At 49.0% G+C, this 15,762-nt stretch overlaps 1 long non-coding RNA gene across 1 annotated transcript; it reads right to left on the reverse strand.

Annotated features, from left to right (window-relative positions):
- Positions 1-2,422: 2,422 nt before the first annotated feature.
- Positions 2,423-15,308, reverse strand: LOC143660405 (uncharacterized). Its single transcript, XR_013164019.1, has 3 exons — positions 15,190-15,308; positions 3,184-3,427; positions 2,423-3,101 (listed from the first exon to the last, which is right to left on the reverse strand). It is a non-coding gene; the product is annotated as an uncharacterized LOC143660405 (long non-coding RNA).
- Positions 15,309-15,762: the final 454 nt, after the last annotated feature.

Below are 15,762 nucleotides of genomic sequence, written 5' to 3' on the forward strand. Positions count from 1 at the left end.
AGTAGGGACTTTTAAATGAGATTTGCCCCGAGGTGTGTGGCCGGGGCGGCTCCCAGCCCTGACTGCGCTTTAGGACAAATGCAAACTCCTAAGGGAGATGCCAGCGCACCCCGGGCCAGGAGATGAGGAAATGAGTTCTCCCGGGAAGGAGAACTGGAATTTCTGCGGAAAAGAAGCAGGATGTCGCTGGGGGGAGGAGGGGTTGGCTTGGTTTGCTTTGGGTTTTCTATTGTTGTTTTAGTTCATAATATATGTATTTTAGGGCAGTTTTAGATTTAGAGAAAAATCGAACAGAAAGTGCAGAGTTCCCATAAACCTCTTTACCCCCAGCTGGGTTCCCGTTATTAGCTTCTGGCATTAGTGGGGTGCATTTGCGACTGTTGAGGAACAACCACTGACATCTTATTGTTAACTGAAGCCCGCGGTCTGGGGGGAGGGGCTCACTCTGGGCCTGACCAATGCATACGTCTCCTGTCACGCACGCACAGCGGGGACAGTCTCACCGCCGGGAACACGGAGAGTGTTCTCAGCTCTGCAGGCAATTCTGGTGTACAGCGGGGCGGGGAGCCGGGGCCGGGGCAGACTGAAGGGCCTCCCTGAGTCCTTCTGCTCATCCAGTGTCTGGGTGCCCAGGGCTTCCTAGCACCCACAGTATGTCAGGCACGAAGCAAAGTCTCTGACCTCGGGGGCTTGCACTCTGGTGGGGAGACAGAAAAACCTACAAAACCATATCTAATATCAAGGGAGGGTGGGGCTTTCACAATGAAGGAGCCACCACAGGTGGGGCTGCAGGGGGACAGGATTGGGGGAGGGGAGTATCAGGGAGGGCTGCTTGGAGGAAGTGACATTATAGTAGAGACCTGAACAACAAGAGTGCCAGAGACACGAGAAGGGGTTGGGGAAGATCATTTGGGCAGGTGGAACAGAGGGGGCAAACGGTTGAAAAAGAGGGCAAACAGTAGAACAGAGGGGGCAAATGGGAACCAAGGGGGCGAATCATGGAACAGAGGGGGCGAGCGGTGGTTGTCATTCTCATCACCATCACCCTCACACCAGCCCCTTGCCCTCTTTGGCCCATGGTTGCGTCTGCGAAAACCCTTTAATTCAGTCTCCCTAATTCCAGCGGAGCAGAAACACCCAACAGAGGCCGGGGACATCGACTCTCAGGGCTCAAAATGTCTTTAATAATATCATTTCTCTTTGAAAAGTAAACATTTTGCATCATATTCTATGATATCTTTATGTTTCTATTCATATTTTTATTTACTTTCCGTGAACCCAAGCAGATGTTTTTAGGCGCGGGGTGCCCCGTGTAGAAGCCGTGCAGTAAAGGTTGTGGGTTCCAGAGTCAGATGGAACTGGCTTTGGGTTCTGGCTTGACCGTTTGCTGGGTGGTCAATCCCAGGGATGATTTAACCCTTCTCGACCTCAGTTTCCTCACCGCTAAAATGGGGCAATTATCTCAGGGTGTCTGTGGGGGCGAAATGAGACAATGCACTTAGAGCACTAAAAGTGGGGTCTGGGACATGCCCAGAAAGCGTTGGCTCTCCTTCTAGGCACGCTGCTTCCTTCTGCATTTGCCCGGGCTTTACCATCAGCCGCGTTCATTTCATTGTAAACCCGCATAGGCAAAGCAGCAGTCCGGGGCGGACGGGGCCGGGCAGCCTTGGCCGTGTGGCCCTTGGCCGTCTCACCTCCCCGGAGGCAGGGCTCCTGGTGCGGCGCGGGTTCAAGGAGCACAGCAGGAAGGAAGCGGGCTGGGGGCCAGGCAGGGCAGGGGGCTTTCTCCCACCGTTCCCTGCCATGGGCCACCGGGCCTGGCCCCAGGGGCTTTGCAGAACTTGCAGCCCCAGCCTGAGTCACCCACCGAGGCTAGGGTCCCCACGGACACCCCCAGGGCCGCAATGTGGGGAGAGCAGGCTGCAGGGGGCCGGGTTGGGGCGAGGGCAGCTGCGGACAGGGCCACCCGCGCCGACCTCCAGACCTCAGTGTCCTTCCCTGTAAAACGGTGTGAGTCTCAGGACCTGAGTCGTGGAGCACAGGGTGAGGGAAGGCAGCCAAGTGCAGGGCCCCCAGCCACCCCTGCCCCTACCCCTCGCTTCCTCATAAGCACCCGCCTGGGCAGGCAGCATCGGGAGCTTTGCAGAGTCTGCGCCAAGGTCAAATGTTGGCAAGTGACAGGCAAAGACTTGTGAGGCGGCAGGGCCGGGGTCAGCCCCGGCCGAATGACCCGGGCCGGCATCTGCTCTCAGAGCCTCAGTGTCCTCTTTTGTAGACTGGAGTTGATATAACTACTTCCTACGGTCACTGGGAGAATTAAATGGCCTTTTGCAAAAATCAACTTAGAATAGTAATATCCCTTCCAGCTGAGTGATAAAAGTCATGGCTTTTCCAAGTTCCCTTTCCATGGGTAAATAGATTTTAATTGACTAGGATAAAAACGAAAGGGAAGGGAAGGATAAAACAGAAAAGGTAGAACAAGGGTTGTTAAAATGTGGAAGCCTGTGTGCACACACATACACAGACACATGCACACACTCACACACTTACATACACACTCTCTCTCACACACACACACAGGCCAACTGGAGGGACCCCTTTAGCATATAAACAAAAGGTGGGGGGTAACCCTGAAGCCTTCCCCCTGACAGCCAGCGGCAGCAGTGATGAATTTGTGAAGTTATCTAATTTTCCACTGTTTCAATTAGAGGCTGGGCTCTGAGGCCTTGCAGCTGGCCTCTTCGTGCTGCACTCTGCTCCCTGACAGAGAAAAATGTCTCCCGTGATGTCAGCCAAGCTCTCCGCCTGACCTGAGCAAGCGAGACTTCTGGGATTCATAAACTTCGTAAACTTGTGGTTTCTGGGCAGGGTGTCATCTGAACCAGGCCTCGGTGGGGAGAGGACAGCAGGGCCCCTCCCAGGCTCCCTCGGACCCACAGTCTGGGTTCAGGGGGTGCCGTGTTGGCGGGGGTGCCGGGGAAAGGGCAAGGACCAGAGAGCGGCCTCCGGACTGTTTCATTTTTCGGTGCCTGAGCCTGGGCCACACGGAGTGGAGTGGGGTCTCCTGGCGGCTGAGCCCTCGCCAAGCGGGGCCTCTCCTCCTGCAAGGCAAGACCTTTGATTGCAGACTGCACGCTCCGAGTAATCTAATTTATCCTCATCTTCTGCCAAGCGCTCTCTTACCACACCGCGCTGGCGAGCAGGCAGCTGGGCTGGGGCTCCCTCCACCTCTCCCAGCCTCCGGGCGCTTCTTCCTTCTGACTCGCTTTGACAAGAGGCAGGACAGAGAGCAGTGAGGCAGGGGGCTCCAGAGCCAGACACACCTGCACTCAGATCTCGCCTGCGCCCCTGACTGTCCGAGTCTGAGTTCTCATCTGCAAGCGGATGGCCACAAGAGCAGGGATTGCAGAGATGCTGAGGCCATGGGCTGCAGAGAGAACCAGAAAATGACTGACTCAGAAACCAAAGTGGCCCCTGGGAGATCCAGCAGGGCCCTGGGAGAGAAGATGCTTTACATGCGGGTCCTGCACGGGAAACTTCCTCACCATGGGTGCCCCAGTGTGAGAGCGAGCCCCCGCCCCAGAGCCGGTGGGAACCCCATCCCCTGCCTGCGCCTGTCTCCCCTGGCCCTGCAGGGTTAGTTGCCCTATCACACGGCCGGGGCCAACCTTCCTGCCGGGGAGGACGTCGTGCTTCAAAGGACACGTGCATGCAGCAGGCGCCTCAAAGACAGGCAGGGCTGCCCAGCGGACTGGCGGTGAGTCCCCACCCCGGAGAGTGGTGCCGTCATGGGTGGGGACAAGGAGGGTGTGATTCGGTCTCTTTGTTGACCGAAGGAGGTTACCCCCAAATCACCACTCAGTGCATGCTTGAAGTTCACCCACGGTAGGCTCATTTCTCGACCTTAAAATAACTTAGCTCAGAACCACACACGTGATCGGGGCTCAAAACGTGAGGGTACTGCCTCGCTTCTTGATCATAAAAAAAAAACTTAGCCTGCCTTGTGTATTTCCTAGATGCTCAAAAGATTGTTGCAACTGACCGCTTTTTGACCACATAAAAACTTGTTTTGACTTCCACTTCTGGCCAAGATAGATTAACAGGGGTCACAAGTATCCTCCTACCTGAAACATTTACTTAAAAAAAAATAGATTAAATACCTGTAAGCTATAGTTTTCAAGACACTGGACATCAGGAAACAAAGGCTGGTAAGTCCTAAAAAATGGGAAGCAAATGGGTTTATAAGAAAAACCTGAAAGAGTCAGACTGTTTCTAAGTATTCTAAGTCCCAGAACAAAGTTTAAGAGTATTTACAACAATACAGAAACATCCAGCACCCAACAAGATAAAATGCACAATATCCAGCATCCAATCCAAAATTATCAGGTATGTAAACAAGCAAGAAAACACAATCTATAATGAGAAGAAAAATCAATCAATCAAAACTGAACAGAAATAATTCAGATGATAGACAGGACATTGAAACAGTTTTTGTAACTGCATTCATTTACTCAAAAGTTAGAGAAAGAGTGAACATAAGTAGAGATAGAGATGTAGAAAATAATGATAATAATAAAAAAAACTCAAATCAAATTTCTAAAGACAAAAACAACATGTGAGATGAAAAATACACCAGATGGGATTAACATCCAATGCAACACTGCAGAAGGGAAAATTGGAGACGTTGAAGACACAGCAATTGAAGCTACACAGAATGGAACAAAGAGAAAAAGATTGAAAAAAAAACAATAGAGTATCAGAGAGCTGCTGAACATGTTCAAGTGGCACAATTCATGTGGAATTAGAATTCCCCAAAGATCAGGTGAGTACAGAAAAATATTTCAAGAAATAATGGCTGAATGTTTCTAAACTTGATTTAAGAAAATCTATAAACACAGAGAGCCAAGACGTTCAACAAACTCCAAGCAAAACAAACATGACAAAACAACACCAAGTCATTTCCTAATCAAATTGCTTGCAACCAATGATAAAGAGAAAAAAAAATCATAGACAGCAAAACAAAGATAAAAATGACAATAGATGTCTTAACAAGAAAACAATGCAAGCCAGAAGACTGGAAAAACAAGTTGAGTACTGAAGGAAAAAAAACTGTCAACCTAGAATTTTATGCTCGGAGAAAGTATCTTTCAAAAATAGAAGTGACCATGGATAAACCTTGCAGATGTAATGCTGATTGAAATAACCCAGCACAAAAGGATAGATACTGTATGATTACACTGATACGAACCCCCTAGAAAGTGTAAACTCAGAGTCTTATAATGTAGAATAGAGGGGACCAGGAGATAGCAGCTAGAGCAGGACTAGTGGTTACCTAACGTGCACAGACTTGCTAATGAGGGTGAACTTCTCTGTAGTGGAATGGATAAGGGTGACGGTAGCTTGTTAGTGGGATTATAAGTGATAGTGCTGCATTAAAGGTGAATATGGTTGAAAGGGGTTGTTTAAAGTCTTGGATCTCATCGATTAACACTACAAATATAAATAAGTTCTTGCAGGAACTACTTTAAAATTGATACTTGTACAGAGTGAGTAGTAGAAGGGTATATGGGGAAAGCTAAAAAAAAATTAAAGGAAAAGGTGAAATAAAGATACTTCAGACTTGCCAACGCTGGAAGAAGCCATCACCAGCAGAAGTGCACTATAAAAAATGCTAAAGGAAGTGCTTCAAGAAATGATACTGGGGGAAAAGGATTCCAGATGAATATATGACTTTATATAAATAATGAGAATCACTGAAAATGGTAACAACTTGGATAAGTATAAAAGAATATTTTCTCATTATCAAAACTTTTTTAAAACATCATAGTCTAGGGCAAAAATAATAACGATTTTGGGGTTTATAACATGTAGCTGCAAAAAACGAAGGAAATATGGAGGTATACTATTGTAAGGTTTTATAGTATTTGTGAAGTGGTATAATTTCACTTGATGGTAGACTGAGGTAGGTTAAAGATTTTTATTACAAACCCTAAAGCAGTCACTAAATAACAAAACAAAGAGCACTGATGAAACAACAAAAATCAATAAAAATAGAACCATAAAAAATACTTGATTAATCAAAAAAAAAGATAGAAACAGGGCAAGGGGAATGAAGAACAGATGGGAAAAATAGAAAACGAATAGCAAGATGGTAGAGAAAAAACCAATCATATCAATAATCACATCAAATGTAAATGGTCTAAACCCAGTTAAAAGGCTGAGATTGTCAGACTGAATAAAAAAGCAAACCTCAGCTACATGCTGCCTTATGAAACCTGCTTTAAAGCTAAGACACAAAGAGGCTAAATGCATGAGGAAAAGAGACACACTGCAAACACTAACCAAAAGAAAGGTGGTGTGGCAAACGTGAATTAGTTATTAGGGTTGCTGAACTGTGGAGATGAGAAAGACCAGCATGGGGCATCAGAGAGGCACCGTGAGCGACGACCCATTTGGGACAGCTTCAGGAACCGTGCACATTTCAGTTATCAGTACCAGAAGCCTCTTGTGTTCCTGGGGCCTGGGAGTTTTAAAATATGAGCCAACTTTGCTTCTGCAGCTGCAGTCCATTTCAGAGAGCAAGGATCCTTTACAACGTGAGGGTGAGGGCCTGGCTCCAGGGTGCGTCCAGTATGCACGGTGCCCGGGCACACCCCAAATTGCCTGCCAGCTTCACACACACATCAGAGGCGAAGGAGGAAGCAGTGACTCTGCCGGCCACCCCAGCCCAAGCCTAGGACAGAGCTGAGAATGTCAGCAAGCCGGCCCTAAGCCAGTGGCTTCTCTGTGTTTATCATGTCTCCATGGAGGAATGGCGGGTAGTTGCAATTAGGTCAGTGAGGGAAGCTTCTCTGGCAAGCCTGCTAGGCAGTCAGGAGCACTAATTGCTGAAATAAAGAAAAGCAGACACATTCCCAATGCCTTAGAGGAGGCAGGCACACGGAAACGAGGCCAGGCTTCGTTTCCATCTCGGGTGGCATCAGAGCAAACCCCTGGGCTTAAAACTTCCTGTGCCTCCAGTGGGTGTCAGGCCCTTATACTGCTTGGGGCACACGGTCTTATTGTGTTCTCACAATGGCCTTATAAGGACGGCAGTGCTGTGTATCAGTCAGCTTTTGCTGTGAAACAAACCACTCAATGGCTTAAAATATCACCCACTTATTCTCACTCACGTGTCCACAGCTCAGCTGAGAATCAACCAGCCCAGGCCAGGCTCAGCTGGCTGGCTCCCCTCCAGCTGCAGGCCCAGCCAGGCTTGTTGTCCTCACTGCCGGTTGGGTTCAGATGTGACCCACGTGGATCTATTCTGGGGCCAAGGCTGAGGCGGAGTGCATGAGCTTCGTGGGACTGGTCCTATGACCCACATCTTAGGCCCTTTCCTTCTTGCTAGCAGAACCCCAATTTCATATGGACTATGGGGGGAGGCAGGGGATCTGGCCCTAGAACTGAATCCTGACCCCATTCTTTTCACTGCTGTGCGAATGAGGGAGAAGGAAAAGAGAGTCCCTGATGTGTGCTCACAGGTAGATTTCACACACCCAGAGGCTTGGCTTTATTCGCTGCTGCACCCCAGGATCTCTCAGGTGTGGCACAAAGTAGGTGCTCGAGAAACGCTGGTTCCACAGATGAACCTGTGATTCAATCTGTTAATCCATGAGCAGGGGAGTCACCCCTGGGGAAACTTACTTCAGAATTTCTTTTTAAGAAATGAGATAACAACAGCCCTCCCCCCGCCCCCACCGTTTAAGCCACTGTTTATTTGGTTATTCTGCTCTCTGCAGCCAAACATCCTTGAAGGCATAACTGGGGGGTAATTTCAGAGGGAAATCTGAGAGCTGGAAACAATATCTACTAAACTCAGTAATCCTCACTGATTTTTAAGGAAGACAAAATGGCCCAGATGTGTTGAAGTCCACCACGACCCCAGAGGGCTCCAAAATGTTGCCAAATTCCTCTTGGGCTTCAGCCTCTTGCTGGAAGAGTCCTGTACCCGCCCATTTTGCAGGTCCAGAGGCTGGACAGGGAAGGCCCAACCGCGGGCCTAAGCTACACACTAAAGCGGTGGAGCTGGGATCAGGGCCTCTAAAGCACCTGTTTTGGTTTGGTAAAGCTGCCGAAATGCAATATACAGTGGGGATATATTAGCTTCTAAGTTTACAAATCCAAGGCCATTAAAAATGTCCAGATTAAGCTTCGATAAGGCGATACCTTCTCTGAAGAAAGGCTGCTGGTACCTGGGCCCCCCCGTCACGTGGCCAGGCCCGTGGTGACGTCTGCTGGTCCTTCTCTCCTGGGTTTCGATCAGTCCTGGCTTCCCTGTGTGTTGCTTCCTTCCTCAGATTCTGTGTCTTTTATCTGCATGCTTCTCTAAATTTCATCTCAGCTGCCGTGCATGTGTCCTTATCTCTCAGCTTCTCTGGACCCTCTGGGCTTTTCCTGTGTGTGCTTTATCCTCTTGTGATGGACTCCAGAAAGGGAGTTAAGACCCCCTTGAATGGGCTGGGCCATCCACCCTCAATAGATCCATACCCACAGGAGTGGATTAAAAGAACATGGCCTTTTCTGGGGTACCCGACAGCTCCAACCCCACCAGCAGCTGCTACACGTCAGCTCGACCTGGCTCCAAATCCAGCACCCAGTAACTCAGTCCATTTTCACCACCACTGATCAGCAGCTTGCAGAAGGCGGTCCTGTGCCCCTCCAACGCGAGGCCAGCGAGCCTTGGGAGGTGGGCCAGCTCAGGGGTTGCTGCCCTTGATGTCTGAGCAAAACTGGGGTTCTGTTAGAAAGAAGGGGGTCAGGTGTTGGGCTGACGTCAGGAGGGTAGAGGCGCCCCGTGGCGCGAGAAGCCTCACTCTACCCTGCTCCGTCCAGCCAGTGGAAGCAGTCTCTTCTTGGCCATTGAGCTACCCAATTCCCCTGCAGGGAGAAGCTGGGAGCCTCTTTGGCACTGGGTAGGTTCTCCAGCCATCGGGGACCATGAGGAGTGCTTTAGAGGATGCAGAATTAGAAGAGGAGGGGCAGGTGAAGGAAAAGCAGGAAACTCCAACCCCACCCTGGCACTCTCACCCTATGTATCAACCTCATCTCCAGAAGCCTAAAAGAGACCCGCGGAGTGGAAGGCCCACATGTTGTGTTGAGATGGACTCGGGGTTGATTACCGGCTGTGACGTTCCCCCTGGGTGCTGTGGGAGACTCGGTTGACTTCTCTGAGCCTCGATTTCCTCACGTGGCACATGCAGAGGTAGAGCGAGGGTGAAGGACGTACACGCATATGAAGCAGTGGCACGGAGCTGGGCACACATGGTGAGGGCGCGATGGCTGGTGCCTGCTCGTGTCCTCTTAGCCACATGCAGCCCCCTCTAACCGTGCTCCCTCCATGCCTAGCACCGGCAGCACGCTCATGGCCCATGGACCCTCTCACCACCGCGCCCAGCTCTTCTCTCAGCTCCTGTTCCTAGCCCAGGGCTCTGCATCCGGGGGAGGTGTAAAATAGCCACAACCGCGTGGCCCAGACACTGGCCAATCAGAGCAGAGGCTGGTCTCCCGGGCACCCCTGTTCAGCTGGGCAAAGTGACCTAAATTTTAGGGGACAAGGGGTCAAGAGAGCAAAGTGAACAAAGCACTCAGAAAACTCAAGGCAGGAGCTTTTTACCAGCCAGCAGGGAAATATCTCAGTATTTCAGCAATTAATAAAAAGGAACTGAAGCATGCAGAGCACCATCTCTGACTTTACTGAATTCTTGTACTCCCTGCCTGGCTCACTCATTTTCTCCTGTGGAACTAACCACTCTTCCTGCACACTCAGGCCTTGTAGTTGGGGGGAACTGGCCCCATCTCCAGCCCAGGGTCGCTGTGGGTCCCAGAGTATGCAGGAGTGAGACCAGGATATAAGCACCCAAAGAGTCAAGCCTGGGACATTAGGAAGGACTCGTGGGCTTGGTGAGCAGGAAGGATGGGAGCCTGCAGCCACTAGGGAATGAATCAAGGAGAGAGGGATCACATCATAGCACCTGGATCGAGCCAGACCTGAAGCTGAGATTTTCCCCTGGACTTCTCAGTCCAGAATGAGCCCATCACTCATTCTGGTTTTTAATTCAGCTAGCTTGAGTTGGACTGCCTGCCATTTGCAAGCCACTGAGCTGTGCTGGCCCGGTGGCTTGCCTCCTCCAGCTCTCCATGTCAGAGCAATAATAAGGAAATCCTCAGTAAGCTCAAATTCTGTTCAGTGTAAATCCTGTTCCTCCTCCTGTGGAAATCCCTCAACCTGGCTGTTTTTCCCGATCTATAAAACTTTGGGTGGGGGGGGGGCAAAAATTCTGACATGTCCCTTCCCCTCATCCTCTTGATTAAAGCCCATTTCTTTCACAGACTCCTGCGGGGGATCACGATAAAGCTGGCAGCTGGATTTGCAGGGAAAATGCAAAGGCCTCGCCTCCTTCCAGTGAAACGCCTAATTAAAGTCCAGGGGCCGAGGCGCATGGACGTGAGAACATTAACCATGACCTGCTATCTGGCGGGGGAGTTCACTCAGGAATGCACAGAACCCACAGCTCCGGGCCCTGGGCTTTTAGTGTGTGCATGTTGTCCCCGGCTCCCCTACAACCACCTCACTGCCCACTCAGGGCTGGCTGTGAAGGGCACGCCAGGGGCACGCTGGGCATCAGCTTCGTTGTAGAGGATGCTGATGTGGCTGGTCTCCAGTCCCCTGAAAGAGGGCATGCTCCTCCTCCGTTTTCTCTCCCTCCCTCCTGTCTCTTTCCAGATCTTTTTGTGTAGCTCTCCATTGCCCACCCTCTCTGCCTATTTCCTTGATGCAACTTTTTCTGTTTTTCTGCTTCTCCCTCTATCTCCATATCAATCTGTCCCAATCTCTCAGTCCCTCTGTCTCTTTCCCTATTATTTTCTCTCTCTCTCCCCCTCCGCTCCCCCCTCCCTCTCCCTCTGTCTCTCTCCTGCCCTCTGATTCCTTCCCTGCTCCCTGTGCCCTGTCCTTTCTCTTGATCCGCTCTGGAAAGTGCTGGCAGAGACTCAAGAACTGAAGACTTGACCTCCACGCTGAGCTAAGGTGCACCACGTGGGGCAGGGACGGAAAGGTCCGGCCCCCTGAGCCATCTTCTCAGACCCTTCCGTACCCTGAGAGGGGCCCTGGGCAGATCCAGCCTCTGATGGACAGAGCCTTAGTTCCGGGCCACGGAGAGGCCTCCACAGAGGTCAGGAAACGGAGGCGGCAAACAGCAAGAGAAGAGCCCACTCTGTGCGCCTTCGGGGCAGCCATTTGGGCTTTCCCTGTCCCCTTGGCCACTGGCCGAGCCTTCGAGGGTACAGCTCTGGAGGGTGAGCTCCCACTACAGGTCATGAGTCCAGGTTGGGGCCTGGAGTCAGCAGCCCCCAGGGGAGCAGTGCTCAGGAACAGAGGCAAGGTCTGCAGCAGCGAGCCTGGGTGGAGATGGGACCTGGCTCTGCAGCACTGAGCAGATAGCTGGACCTCTCTGAACCTCAGTGCTTAACCCCAAAACCAGGATAATGGTGCCATTTTCTTCACCAGGTGCACAGACTTGGTGTCTGGTGAACACAAATGCACAGGAATTAGTATTCTTTTTTGTTATTATTTTTACAAATACTCCCTTTTCCCCCACTCCCTTGGTAACCTCTAATATGTTTTCTGTCTGCTAATTTGTTATTTCTCGTCCTCTCTTGTAAGTGAGGCTGTACAGTTTTTGTCCTTATGTCTTACTTAATTCACTGGGCATAATATTTTCAAGGGTCTTCCATGTTGCAGCATGTCTTGTAACTTCACATTTTCTTTGGGCCAAATAATATTCCATTGTGTGATGCACCACATTTTGTTTATCCATTCGTTGGTCAATGGACAGTTAGGTTGTTCTCAGTATTGGGCTATTGTGAATATAGCTACTATAAACATAGGGATACTACTATCTGGTTGCAACACTGTTTTCGCTCTCTTTGGGTATATGCCTATGCTTAAGTTTTTGTTTTTTTAGAATCTGCCATATTGCTTTCTACAGTGGCTGCACCGTTTTACGTTCTCACCGACAGTGCACTAGAGTCTCAGTTTCTCTGCATCCTCTTCAACACTTCTCAGTTTCTGTTAATAAAAACCAACCCTGTGAATATGAAGTGGTATCTATTATGGTTTACATTTATATTTTCCTAATTCTTGGTATTCTCACAAGCAGTGGAAACAACCAAAGGAATAGGCTGAGACCTCAATCTTGGGGTTTGTTCATATGAAACTTAACCCCAAAAAGGATAGGCTGAGCTTACTTAAAATTAGGCCTAAGAGTCACCCCCAAGAGAGCCTCTTCTGTTGCTCAGATGTGGCCTCTCTCTCCAGCCAACACAACAAGCAAACTCACAGCCCTCCCCCTGTCTACGTGGGACATGACTTTCAGGGGTGTGGATCTTCCTGGCAGTGTGGGACAGAAATCCTAGAATGAGCTGGGACTCAGCATCAAGGGATTGAGAAAACCTTCTCAACCAAAAGGGGGAAGAGTGAAATGAGACAAAATAAAGTGTCAATGGCTGAGAGATTTCAAACAGAATCGAGAGGTTATCCTGGAGGTTATTCTTACACATTATATAGATATCACCTTTTTAGTTAAGGTGTAACAGAGAGGCTGGAGGGAACTGCCTGAAAATGCAGAGCTGTGCTCTAGTAGCCACGTTTCTTGAAGATGATTGTATAATGATATAGCTTTCACAATGTGACTGTGTGATTGTGAAAACCTTGTGTCTGATGCTCCTTTTATCTATGGTATGGACAGATGAGTAAAACACGTGGGTTAAAAATAAATAAATAATAGGGGAAACAAATGTTAAAATAAATTTAGTAGATTGAAATGCTAGTAATCAATGAAAGGGAGGGGTAAGGGGTATGGTATGTATAGATTTTTTTCTTTTTATTTCTTTTCCTGAATTGATGCAAATGTTCTCAGAAATGATCATGATGATGAACACACAACTATGTGATGATATTGTGAGTTATTGATTATATATCAAGAATGGAATGATTGTATGGTGAGAATGTTTATGTTTGTATGTTACGTTTAAAAAATAAATGAATTTGTGTTTTCCTAATGGCTAATGACATTAAACACGTTTTAATACATTTGTTGGCCGTTTGCTTCTTTGGAGAAATGTCTATTCAGGTCCTTTGCCCACTTGCTAATTAAGTTATTGCCTTTTTTATGTTGACCTGTAAAAGTTCCTTATATATTCTAGATGGCACCCTTAGCCTGTGTTTGGTTTGAAACTGTTTTCTCCCATTCAGTAGGTTGTCTTTTCACTTTCTTGATAATTCCCTTCAATGCACAAAAGTACTTAATTTTGATGAACTCAAGTTTATGTGTTGTTTCTTCTGTGGTCTGTGCTTTTGATGTCATAGCCAAGAATCCATTGTTGAATCCCAAGTCCTACGGATTTTCCCTCACATTATCCTCTAAAAGTGTTTTAGTTTTAGTTTTTATGTTTAGTTTCTTGATCCATTCTGAGCTGACTTTTGTAAAAAACAAATTGATCTGTAATTTTCCCTTCTTGTCTTCACCAGCCTTTGGCGTCCATAGTGCTGGCCTCATAGACTGAATAGGAGGGGTCCCTCCTCTTGAGCTCTTTGGAAGAGTTTCTGCAGGACTGATATTAATTCTTTTTTAGATGTCTGGTAGAATCACCAGTGAAGCCATCTGATCATGAACTTTTCTCTAGTAATCAGTATTCTTAATCCACAGCGTTCCATACGGGACCTAAGACATGGCGAGTGGCCTGCCCAGTCTCATGCTGTCCGTTGGCCACCTCCAGCCAGCCAGCCGGGTCCCTCCGGGTCTCTGTGTCCCCCTCTGCTGAGGGTAGGTGGCTTCCTCTGTGCGACAGATACTGGGAGTCCAGGAGCCGCGAGACTTCCCGGGCACTGGTGCTAATTCTTTGTTCCCAGATGCAAACCCTCCTAGAGAACACTGGTAGATGGTGCTGTGCCCTGACAGGGGCCCGAGAGGAGAGGGGACAGACTTGCAGGAGTGCGTGGAGGGCCCGCGTGGATGGTCTGCAGGGGGTTGAGCTTTGGGGTCGTGCAGACCTGGGTTCATTTCCTGCCCCATCATTGTTCCTAGCCTGGCATTGAACAAATTACACGAGCTGTCTGAGCCTCAGTTTACTGTTTTGTAAAATGGCAATCATAATTCCAAACCACAAGACAGTTGTGGGAAGGAAATGAGCTGATAAACTGTGACCAAATTTACCAACCTGTAAATAAGTACCCTCCACTTTTCCTCCACCTCACTTCCCTCCCCTCTACCAACACAATTCCCAGATTCTATGTGTGTAGAGAAAAGAAAGAGGTAGATAAAGAGAGAAAGAGAGAAAGACCATCAGAGAGACTAATTTGACCTACAAAGGAGGGTGAGCTGAGAAGGGTGTGGAGAAAAGCCAATGGGGGTGCTAAGGAGAGAGTGTGGGGGTCTGGTGTATGAGACATCCAAAGTGAATTGGAGAAGACAGGAAAACATTGAACAAGAAGTGCTGCTTATCAAGGATGAATTGGTATCCAAGGGATGGACTTAAAACAGTGCAAATAAAGCAGGGGTTGGCAAAACACAACCAAATCCAGGCCACCACCTGTTTCTGTGAATCAAGTTTTACTGGAACACAGGAGCACTCAATGATTTAGGCATCATCCCTAGCAGCTTTCATATCACAAGGGCAGAATTTGAGTAATTGCATCAGAGATCTTTGACCCACAAAGCCTAAAATATTTCTATCCGCTCCTTCAGAAACAATCTGCTACCCCTGATATAAAAGAATTCCATTTTGAATTGCCTTCTGCAGCCAGCCTATGCTTCTTGGAAAGCTGTTTCAGGCAGGGACGGAGCCCTGGACCGTGTCCGAGTCACAGGATGTAAGCGCTTAGCCCCGGCATGTGGCATGTGCTCAACAGATAATAAATTCTAACTGGAGACCCCTCCCTGGACAAGAAAGGAACCAAGTGACGGAGAAGGTAGTGGAAGGATAAACAGAGAATGAAAAAGAAGGATCCGGGGTGAAGTAAGTGGCTTTCAAATGAGAGGTGGCTTGGAACGTGGCCTGGACAATCAGGAGGAAGTGGGAGAAGATGAGGCACCCAGACTCCCCGTACCCAGCCACCGCTATGTTTGAATGTTTTTGTTACTGGCTTACCTGTGCACTCCCCCTTGATATTTACTGAGTTATTTTATTCCAGCTCCTAGAGTTCCGTGGCACGAGTTATAAGATGAGCTGGGATTCATGGCCTCATATGAGCTGTGTTTCCACCAGCAACGGAATGCCTGAGAGCTGCCCGTTGCCATGGTTACAGGCAGGCAAATGCGGGATCCTGACTGAAAAAGAATCTCAGAGGTCCACATTGCATGGCCATGTCCACAGTGTCATAGGGGAGTGGAAGAGCAACCCCAGACTGCTCAAGGCAGTTTAGGAAGACTTCCTGGAGGAAGGGACATTTGATCTGGGCCTCAGAACTGAGTGGGAACTCATGGGAGAGGCATGAAGGGCATATCTTCAGCTGGGACCAGCCACCTTCCTCAGCAAGGGGTGCCCCTCCCTTGGACTTCTCCCCAGCTCTGAGCAGAGAATGGGGGGCCAGGCCAATTCCACAGGTGGGCAGGAACATGGAATCTGTCACTAGCTTCTCCAAGAGAAGAGGCCCCTGGGAGCAGGGGCGAGAGACAAGGAAGGAGGAGAAAGTGGGAGGGTGAAAAAGCAGAAGGGAGACAG

The sequence above is a fragment of the Tamandua tetradactyla genome, chromosome 16 (genome assembly GCF_023851605.1).
Source record: "Tamandua tetradactyla isolate mTamTet1 chromosome 16, mTamTet1.pri, whole genome shotgun sequence".
Lineage (NCBI taxonomy): Eukaryota > Metazoa > Chordata > Mammalia > Pilosa > Myrmecophagidae > Tamandua > Tamandua tetradactyla.